The sequence below is a fragment of the Chrysochloris asiatica genome, unplaced genomic scaffold, assembly GCF_000296735.1.
Source record: "Chrysochloris asiatica unplaced genomic scaffold, ChrAsi1.0 scaffold00007, whole genome shotgun sequence".
Lineage (NCBI taxonomy): Eukaryota > Metazoa > Chordata > Mammalia > Afrosoricida > Chrysochloridae > Chrysochloris > Chrysochloris asiatica.
Window position 1 is genome coordinate 18,596,370 of NW_006408525.1, and position 9,214 is coordinate 18,605,583.

Consider the following 9,214-nt stretch of genomic DNA (forward strand, 5'->3'; position numbering starts at 1 on the left):
GATGATAAGTCAACAGATAGAAAGGTTTCGGCCATCCCCTTGGCTCCCACTCCTGGCAAGCTTAATGTAGAACAGAATGAAACATTACCACGTCCTGCAGCATCTTCACAATTGATGGCAGGTTGAAGTCCACCATTTTGGCTATTGTGCCGATCCATCTCACCAAGGGTGTCCCTCAACCTTGATGGCCCTTTCCTTCATCAAACATGATGGTCTTCCTTCAGTGATTAATCCCTCCTGATGCTGTGTCCAAAGCAAGAGAATCAGACAATATTTTGTTGTGATCCATAAAGTTTTCATTGTCTGATTTTTAGAAGTAGATCTAGATCACCAGGTCCCTTTTTTCTAGTCTTAGCCTGAAAGCTCTGCCGATGGGCGATTCTGATAGTTTTTGAAATACCAGTGGCATAGCTTATAACATAGTTTAGGGTGCATTGGGCACATCTGGCACATACTGGTGGTAGTGTGCTGTCAAGTCGGTTCCAACTCATAGTGACTCTCTATAGGGTTTCCAAGGAGCACCTGGTGGGTTTGAACCACCAACCTTGCAATTAGCAGCCCAATGCTTATCCTACAGTGCCACACCAGGACTCCATATTGGGTTTCTGAGGCTGTAAGTCTTTATGGGAGCAGAAAGCCTCATCTTTCTCCTTCATAGTGACTAGTAGATTCGAACTAACCTTTCAGTTAGCAATCCAACACGTAACCAGTACATTACCAGGGCTCTCTCTGACATGTTTTAGGCACTTAATAATTGTTGAATCAAAATGCACTTTCGGCCGTCTTCCTGGAGCCCAGTGCCCTTTGACACCTGTAATATCAGTTTGCTTTAACAACACCACCCGTGTGCCTTGGTTTAACAGGAGTAAGCTGCAAGCCTGCATCTTTCTTATTGATTTGACTAATAATAAGTAATGGAGTGGCAACTCAAGTGACATTAATATCATGTGGAGAGGAATGAATGCAGGATTGAAATGCTGTCATGCATCAAGCCACCTCTGCTCCTGAGAGAGGAATTTGATTTTCAAGCACAGTGTTTTCTGTGTCACTTCCTCAGCTCTCAGAACTGTAATATCCCACGGAAATGGTGTGAAAGGCAACGACAAGGATTTCAGGAGGAATAGGGGGTCTGTTTTGCAGTAGTAAGGAATGGTGGTCATGGAAATAGAGATGCTAGAGAAGGCACTAGAACAAGGAATATGAGGCTCCATATGTCAGAAAGATGGCTCCCCAAATAAATCAATGAATAAAGATTATTGCCTAAGTGTCTCCTTCCGGGGTTAAGACAGTGACTTTGTCTTGACTGTGACTTCATTCCTTCAGTCATAGCTTCATATTACCTATTATGTTCTTGGTGCCTCTGCTTAGGCATACTGGGTGCATAATCTCTGTTAGAGAATGGAAAAGAAAAGTCATGTTCACAATGCATGAAGTGGTGTCCAGACTAACATGGGGTTTAGTGTGTGGTGGAGGCGCAGGGTAGGGGCAGCTAACTTATTGGGGTCATCAGAGATGGCTTCCTGGACAAAGTAAAACTTGAGCTGAATTTCAGTCCAAATAGTAATCAGCAAGGCAAGGACTAGACTAGATAATGGGAACAGTCAGAGAAGCTTCTGGAACAACTAAGGCTCGTCCTTGCACCATCTGAATTGACAGCAGTCTTAGCAGTTAGAATTCCCTGTGTTATTTTTTGTGAGTTTCAGCGGTGGGACAGTTGTCTGCAATGCAGGAGATCTGAATTTGGTTCCTGGCCAATACACGTCATGTGATGCCACCCCTGTCTGTCAGTGGAAACGTTTGTGTTGCTGTATTGCTGTACAGCTTTCAGAGAAGCTGCCAGAGTGAGACAGACTAAGAAGAAAGGTCTGGTGATCTACTTTCTAAAAATCAACCACTGAAAACCCTGTGGATTCCAATGGGTCTGACCCTCTTGTGCATGGGGTCATCATGACTTGGGGGACTAAGAGCAACTTTTTTTAGGTGTAAGGTGCGTTGTGTTCATTGATGCATATAATCACTTGAGCAGCCTTTTCAGGAAGACGTTATTGGGTCTCTATTTTGCAGTTAAATGTCTGAGATTTGGAGAGTGTAGGGATTGGCCATAGTCACAGTAAGTTGGTACACCTTAGCTTCACAGCTTAGTTTCTGAACCAGAACTCTTGAACTTAATCATTGTATTATATTTCTGTCGGAAAGAGCATGTTATCCTCTGAGACGTCTGATCAGTGTAAAGCATTCTTCTGAAGGTGAGGTCAAAGTGGCCCATTAAAGGCTGGTTTAGCCTAAACATACTTCTTGTTTGAATGAGTAGGGCTTGAAATATCTAGTGTAGCCTGGACTTACTCACTGAAGTGGTCACCAAAGAAGCCTAAGACTTTCCATGCCAGAAGGGCTCCCCTGTCTGATTCTTGATTCAGGCAACCCTCCAACTTAAGCTTGATTAATACTGATTGTGGGGATCTCATTACCTATATAAGGAGTCCTGGTTCAACACTAGATTGCTGATCAGGCAACTCCATGGGCTAAAGACCTGTCAGTTAGCTCCTGTGAAGATTAGAGTCAGGCAATTTACTCTGTCACATGGGATCCTGGTGAGTCGGGATCGACTTGGCTGCACACAATAAAACAATAGCTACAACACTACCCTCAATCCTTCTGACTCTGCCTTCATACCTTTCAGACCCATCAGAGCACTTGAAGCTGGAATTTGCCTCCGTGTGTTCTCCTCCCATTGATTCTAGCTCTGTGAGAGAATGAATGAAACAACCACAGAGAACTGTTGCTGTTGCAGTACCTAACTCACAGCAACCACATGTGTTTCTGAGTAGAACTGCACTCCATAGGGTTCTCGATGGCTGAGTTTTCGGAAATAGATCATCATGGCTTTCTTCTGAGTACACTCAATGTGAGCTCAGACCTCTAATCTTGTAGGTAACAACCAAGCATGTTAACCACTTTCACCACCTAGGGAGACACTTGAGGGAACTGAGGAAGTAGTTAACAACAGTAGCAATACGACGGCCATTGTATATGGCAGACCATACAGAAAGTCTCAACAGTTCTGTTTTGACTCCTTTCTGGTCTTCCAGAGCCCATTATAGCTCATCTTAAGAAAGTCCTAGTCCCAGAATCTTTTTCAATGTAGCCTTCGGTGAGTCATATTTCACTCTGAGTCTTTGAAGTGTCTCGTCATGTACATAAGTGATGTTTTATTCAACTCTTATTTTCTGCATGTGTGTTCATTGCTCACATTAGACTTGCTTTTATGTAAATCAACTCCCCGGATATGAGAGAAACAAAGCAAAGCCCGATTAATTGGCTAGTTTTCAAAGACTTATTCTACATTGATTGCAGGGTTTTTTTCCCCATGAATTTTTTATTATGATCTCTCTTTGCTATGCCAGAAGTTGACTTTGAAACAACAGTATGTAAAGTTGGTATATAGAAACTTGACCCAAATCATCTCATTTAAAAAAAAAAAAAAAGTGTACCTGCAACCACAGCCCATTTCTCATTTCTCCAACTCAGCGGGTTTCAAATATAATAGAAAAAGAGACCCTGTTCACAGGGGGAGTCTTGCCTAATGTCTTCCTAACTTTACACTTGTCAATTTAACCTTTGAAACTTTTCCCTTCATCCTTATTTCTTCATCTTTGCAATTTTAACTCATGAATTGGGAAACTTAGACTGAAACTAGAGAATTCATTAACCTCATTAACCATGGATTGTTACTAAAACAATCATCTGCATTCCTGCTTGAAGCCCTTCTGTTGTGGCCCCTCCTCTGACAGGGAGCTCACTGCTTCCCTAGAATGCCCTCTGGGTTTCTCTCATTTTCAGAGTAAATGTTGTTTATCTTGAGCAGAAATGTCTCTCCTGTCAATCCTTGTTTGGGACACTGAGAACAGGAATTGTTCTCATTCACATCTGAATTCTGAAGAGAATTAAAGAGTAAACCTGTCCCCCTACCCTACCCTTAAGACTTAAGTCCTTTGGCCAAGGAGCCTTGGTGGCACAATGGTTAAGTGCTGGGCTGTGAAGTGCAAGGTTGCCTGTTCAGATCCATCAGTCACTCCATGGGAAAAGCCGTGGCAATCTGCTTACATCAAGATGAACCCAATCCCACTGCCATCAAATCCATTCTGACTCACAGTGACCTTGTATATAGGGTTTGTGAGACTAAATTTTTATGGGAGCAGATGGTCTAATCTTTCTCTCTGAGTGACTGGTGGGCTTGAACTACAGACCTTGTGGTTAACAGCCCAATGCCTAACCCACAGCACCACCAGGATTCCTTTCCTTAAAGATTACACTTTGGGAAACCCTGTAGGGCAGTTCTACTCTGCCGCTGTTGTTGTTGTTGTTGTTGTTAAGTGCCAGTGAGTCAGTTTCGACTCAGAACTACCCTTTATATGGTTTTCAAGGAGCAACTCGTGACTTTGAACTGCCAACCTTGTGGTTCAAGCTGACCTTGAGGATGAGTGCTTAGCCTACAGCACCACACCAGGACTCCATCGCTAGGATTAAGTAAATTTCCTTGATGACACCTTTTATATAGCAAAAACTATATATATATACATAGTTTTTATATAGCAGAATCTTTTATATAGCAAAAACCAGGAAAGGATACAGCTTCCAATTTAGTTTTCCTAAATCTGCAAATACAATGGTGTCCTTCCAGTATTCACTCTATAAGAAACAGCACAAGTATGTTCTTGTTACAAAAATGTACACACAGAGATTCACACACTATTACCACCTCCGAGTCAGAATCGATGCAGTAGCACCCAGCAACAATATTTGTCCTAATACATTGTACCTCTGTGACCCCGAAATTGTTACTTTCAGGTGCTAAAGAAAAAAGTGGGGAATTTTGAGGCATAGATGGTTGCTAGATTATCCTTTTCAAATATTGGCTTTCAATGGACAACCCGGAGAGCATACATTTGTGCTTTGATCAAAAAGAAAGGCTGTTCTCCTTGGTAGTCATGCTAGATAGCAAAAGTGGTGTGTCTGTCAGACCAGTCAGGAGACAGAAACCACACCAGGGGCTGTAACAGATAGAATTTAATACAAAGCTTACTTAACTAGGTATTGAATATCTGCAAAGGCAGAGGGGGGAACACGAAAGTATTTCAGAGGCAGCAAATGCAGGGATGTTGGATGTAGGTCCAATCATTCCTAAGCCAGCTGTCTACTAGTTGGCTACCTGGCCCAGCATCTGCACACCGATTCCTCTAAGCATCCCCCACCCCCATTGCCTGGTCCAGAAGAAGCCAGCCCCAAAATGCCAAGAAGTGCACTGAGTGGTTGGGAGAGGTCACAGCATGCGTCCCTGGGAGAACTGAGGCAAAAAGCTAGGGCTACCTCCGCCCTCTTTTCCTGCTGTTTTTTGGGGGGCCCTAGGTAAGGAGCTCTGGCAGCTAACATTCTACTTCTCGAGCAGGGAGGAAAAGGTTAGGATGGTTAATCCTGGAAGTGTGGAGGAAAGAGTCCACAGAACTGAAACCCAGCCCTCTGAGAGTTTGCTGGTGTCCCTGGGTTCGGGGCGGCGGGGAGAGGGGTTGGTAGGCATGAAGAGGAGACTCACACCCTTGATGAGAAGGCACCCTCTGGATGGTACTGGTATCTTTGAAGGGTGGCAATAAGGCTACTTCTAAGATAACTGCAAAAACTGAGAATTGGATTCAACTAATGCTACACAGAGGAACTGCTTCTGCTGGTGTGAAAAGGCAGGGCCAGCAGTATGCAGCCAGGAAAGGGAAGCATCCCAGAAGGGTATCTGACCCTTCTTTCCTCGTCTCATGCCTCCTACAGGCAGAGACTGACATAGATCCAGCCAGCAAAGCGGAAATGTGACTTGGCAGAGCATGCCAGCCCAGCAGTCCTGGTGTGGTTCTGTGGGTTAATGACACACTGGACTGCAGTTAGTTTCATTCACAAGGTCTGTGGTTCAAGCTGACTTTCACCCCTCGGAAACCCTACACAGGGTCGCTTTGGGTTGGAACCAACTCAACAGCACATAACAACAGCAGCAACCAGTCCTAGCATCAAAGTCAAGCATGGAAGGCTGGGTTTGAAGTTGGACAACAACTTAGGAAGTGCGATGAGAGGTGTTTTGTGTTAAACTTTCAAAGAGCACACTTTCTAAAAGCCTTCGGGCAGGACTTCATAGGAGGCCACTGTACTAGAGACCACAAATGGGCCAGTTCAGCCTAGGAAGTGAGAAGGAGGAGTCAATCAGGTACTTAGGAGCAATGTGTCTTGAGTTCCATTCTCAGTCTCATCTTTTTTTCCCCAAATCTGACCTATCAGGATGGCTGCTGGAGGCTGGGGATGGGGTCTTTAACTTTGAACACCTTCACTGGCCCTTTAATGGGGGAGAGAAATCAGTCAGTTACACTATCACTGACATATACAAATATATGATGAGACATTTGTAATGGATCTCTGCTACATGGATGAAAGTCTAGGAGCAGAGGAAACCTGCCTGCTGCCGGTCTTCCAAATTCAGGCTCAACTAGCATTGTGACACCAGTCCTTCAGATGACCTCAGTTTGGACAGTGGCCAACCCTCTGTCCGTGCTCACTTCTATCTTGCAGACACTTACTCTTGTCCACCTGCATTGTAAACTGGCAGGCCACCTCTTCCATATCATCAAAATACACGCCATATATCTGGCCCACTCTCCTAACTGTTGCTTGCAGTTAGACTTTCAGCCACTCAACCAGTCTGGTGTTTCAGGGAAAGAAAACAAGAGAGGACTGCAAATGAGGCCTCTAGGACATCTAGGCAAAGAGAATTGCAGTGTTGGCTACCCTCAAGCCCCTGTAATTACATGGTTCTAAATTGATGTTGTCAAGTACCCTTCAGTCAGATTCAACTCATCATAACCACCCTATGTAGAACAGAATGAAACACTGCCCAATATAGTGCCATCCTCACGTTGTTGCTATACTTGAGACCATTTTTATAGTCACTATTGGGAATCTTCCTCTTTTTCACTGACCCTCCACTTTACCAAGTACAATGTCTTTCTTCAGGGATTGCTCCCTCCTGAGAACATGTCCAAACTATGAGAAACAAAGTCTCACCATCCTTCCTTCTAAGGAGCATTCTGGCTGTACTTTTCTCAACACAGATTTGTTTGTTCGTCAGTCAGTCCATGGTATTTTAATATTCTTCTCCAACACCATAATTCACATACATCATTTCTTCTCCAGTCTTCCTTACTCATAGTCCATCGTGCATAAGATGAAATTGAAAATACCAGGGCTTGGGTCAGATGCACCTTAGTACTCAAAGTGACATCTTTGGATTTTTTGTTTTGCTTTTTTACACTTTAAAAGAGATCTTTTGTAGCAGATTTACCTAATGCAAAATGCCTCATTTGATTTTTTGATTGCTGCTTCCATAAGCATTGATGATTATGGATTCCAGTGAAATTAAATTCTTGAAAATGTCCATCTTTTCTCTGCTTATTGTGATGTTATTTATTGATTCACTTGTGAGGATTTTTGTTCTCTTTCATTAAGGTGTGATCCATACTGAAGCCTGTAGTTTTTGATTTTCATCAGTGCTGTAAGTCCACTTCATTTTCAGCAAGAACATGTGTATCATCTGCATATCACAGGTCGTTAATGAGTTTGCTCCAATCCTGATGCCACGGTCTTCTTCACAAGAGTACAGCTTCTCATACACATTGAATAAGTCAAGGATGCACACCTTTCCTGATTTTAAACCATGTAGTATCCCCTTGATCTGCTTGAACAACTGCCTATTCTTTGCAATGCCACCCCTAATTTGTTATGATTCACACAGTCAAATGCTTTTGCATAGTCAATGAAACACGGGAAAAACATCTTTCTGGTACTCTCTGCTTTCAGCCAAAATCCATCTGACATCATCAGTGATATCCCTTACTCCACACCCTCTTCTAAATCCGGCTTGAATTTCTGGAGGTTCCCTGTCAGTGTACTACTTCCACCATTTTAAATGATCTGCAGCAAAATTTTATGTGATATTAATGACCAATAATTTCTGTTGGAATTGGCATAAATATGAATGTCTTCCAGCTGTTTGACCAGGTAGCTGCCTTCCAAATTTCTTGGTATAGATAAATGAGCACTGTCAGTACTACATCCATCTGTTGAAACATTTCCAGTGCTGTGACTGTTTGTTGAAATATTTTAATTGGTATTCCATCCATTCCTGGAAGCTTGTTTTTTGCTGGTTCTTTCAGGGTAGCTTGGACGACCTCTTTCAATACAGTAGGTTCTTGACTATATGCTGTCTCCTGAAATGGTCCAACATTGATCAGTTCTTTTTAGTACAGTGACTCTGTATTCCTTCCATCTTCTTTTGATGCTTCCTGTAACTTTCAGAGTTTTGCCAATAGACTCCTTGAATATTGCAAACTCGTTCTCTACTTCTTTCTTGCTTTACTTTGTCTTTTACTTACTTTTTTCTTAAGTCGCCCTTGAAATACTCTGTTCATCTCTTTTACGTTATTTTTCCTTTCGTTTTTGCTGGTCTATATTCTAAAGCAAATTTTAGATTTTCTTCTGACATCCATTTAGGCTTTTTCTTTCTTTTATATCTTTTTAATGACCTCTTGCTTCCTGTGTGTGTGATGTTCTTGATGTTATCCCATAACTCATCTTGTCTTCAGTCATTAATGTTCAATGTGTCACATCTATTCTTGAAATCATCTCTAAATTCAGGTGGGATATAATCAAGGCTGTATGTTGGCCTTAATATTCTTCAGCTTCAACGGGGACTTGCATATAAGCAATTTATGATATATTCCACTGTTGGCCCCTGGCCTTATTCTGACTAATGTATTGAGCTTCTCCAGTGTGTGTTCTCACAGATGTAGTTGATCTGATTCCTGTGTAGTCCATCCAGCAAGACATGTATAAGTATAGTTATTACTTATGCTGTTGGGGGGCAGGGGGAGAAGGTATTTTCAATGAATAAGTTGTTAGTCTTGAAAAATTCTATCAGGTGATTGCCTGCATTGTTTTGATCACCAAGACCATATTTTCCAACTGCTGATTCTTCTTTATATCCAACTTTTTTGTTTGTTTCCAACTTTTTTTTGTTACTGCTGATTTAATTCCAATCACCAGTAATTATCAGTGCATACTGACTGATTGCATAGTTGATCAATGCAAAAATCTTCAATTTTCTTATCTTTGACATTAGTCTTTA

General features: G+C 42.3%; 1 protein-coding gene across 1 annotated transcript in view; it reads left to right on the plus strand.

The window, feature by feature from the left end:
* Positions 1–9,214, plus strand: part of CA10 (carbonic anhydrase X) — a 683,978-nt gene that overhangs the window by 378,228 nt on the left and 296,536 nt on the right. The gene's annotated exons all lie outside the window — the stretch shown is intronic.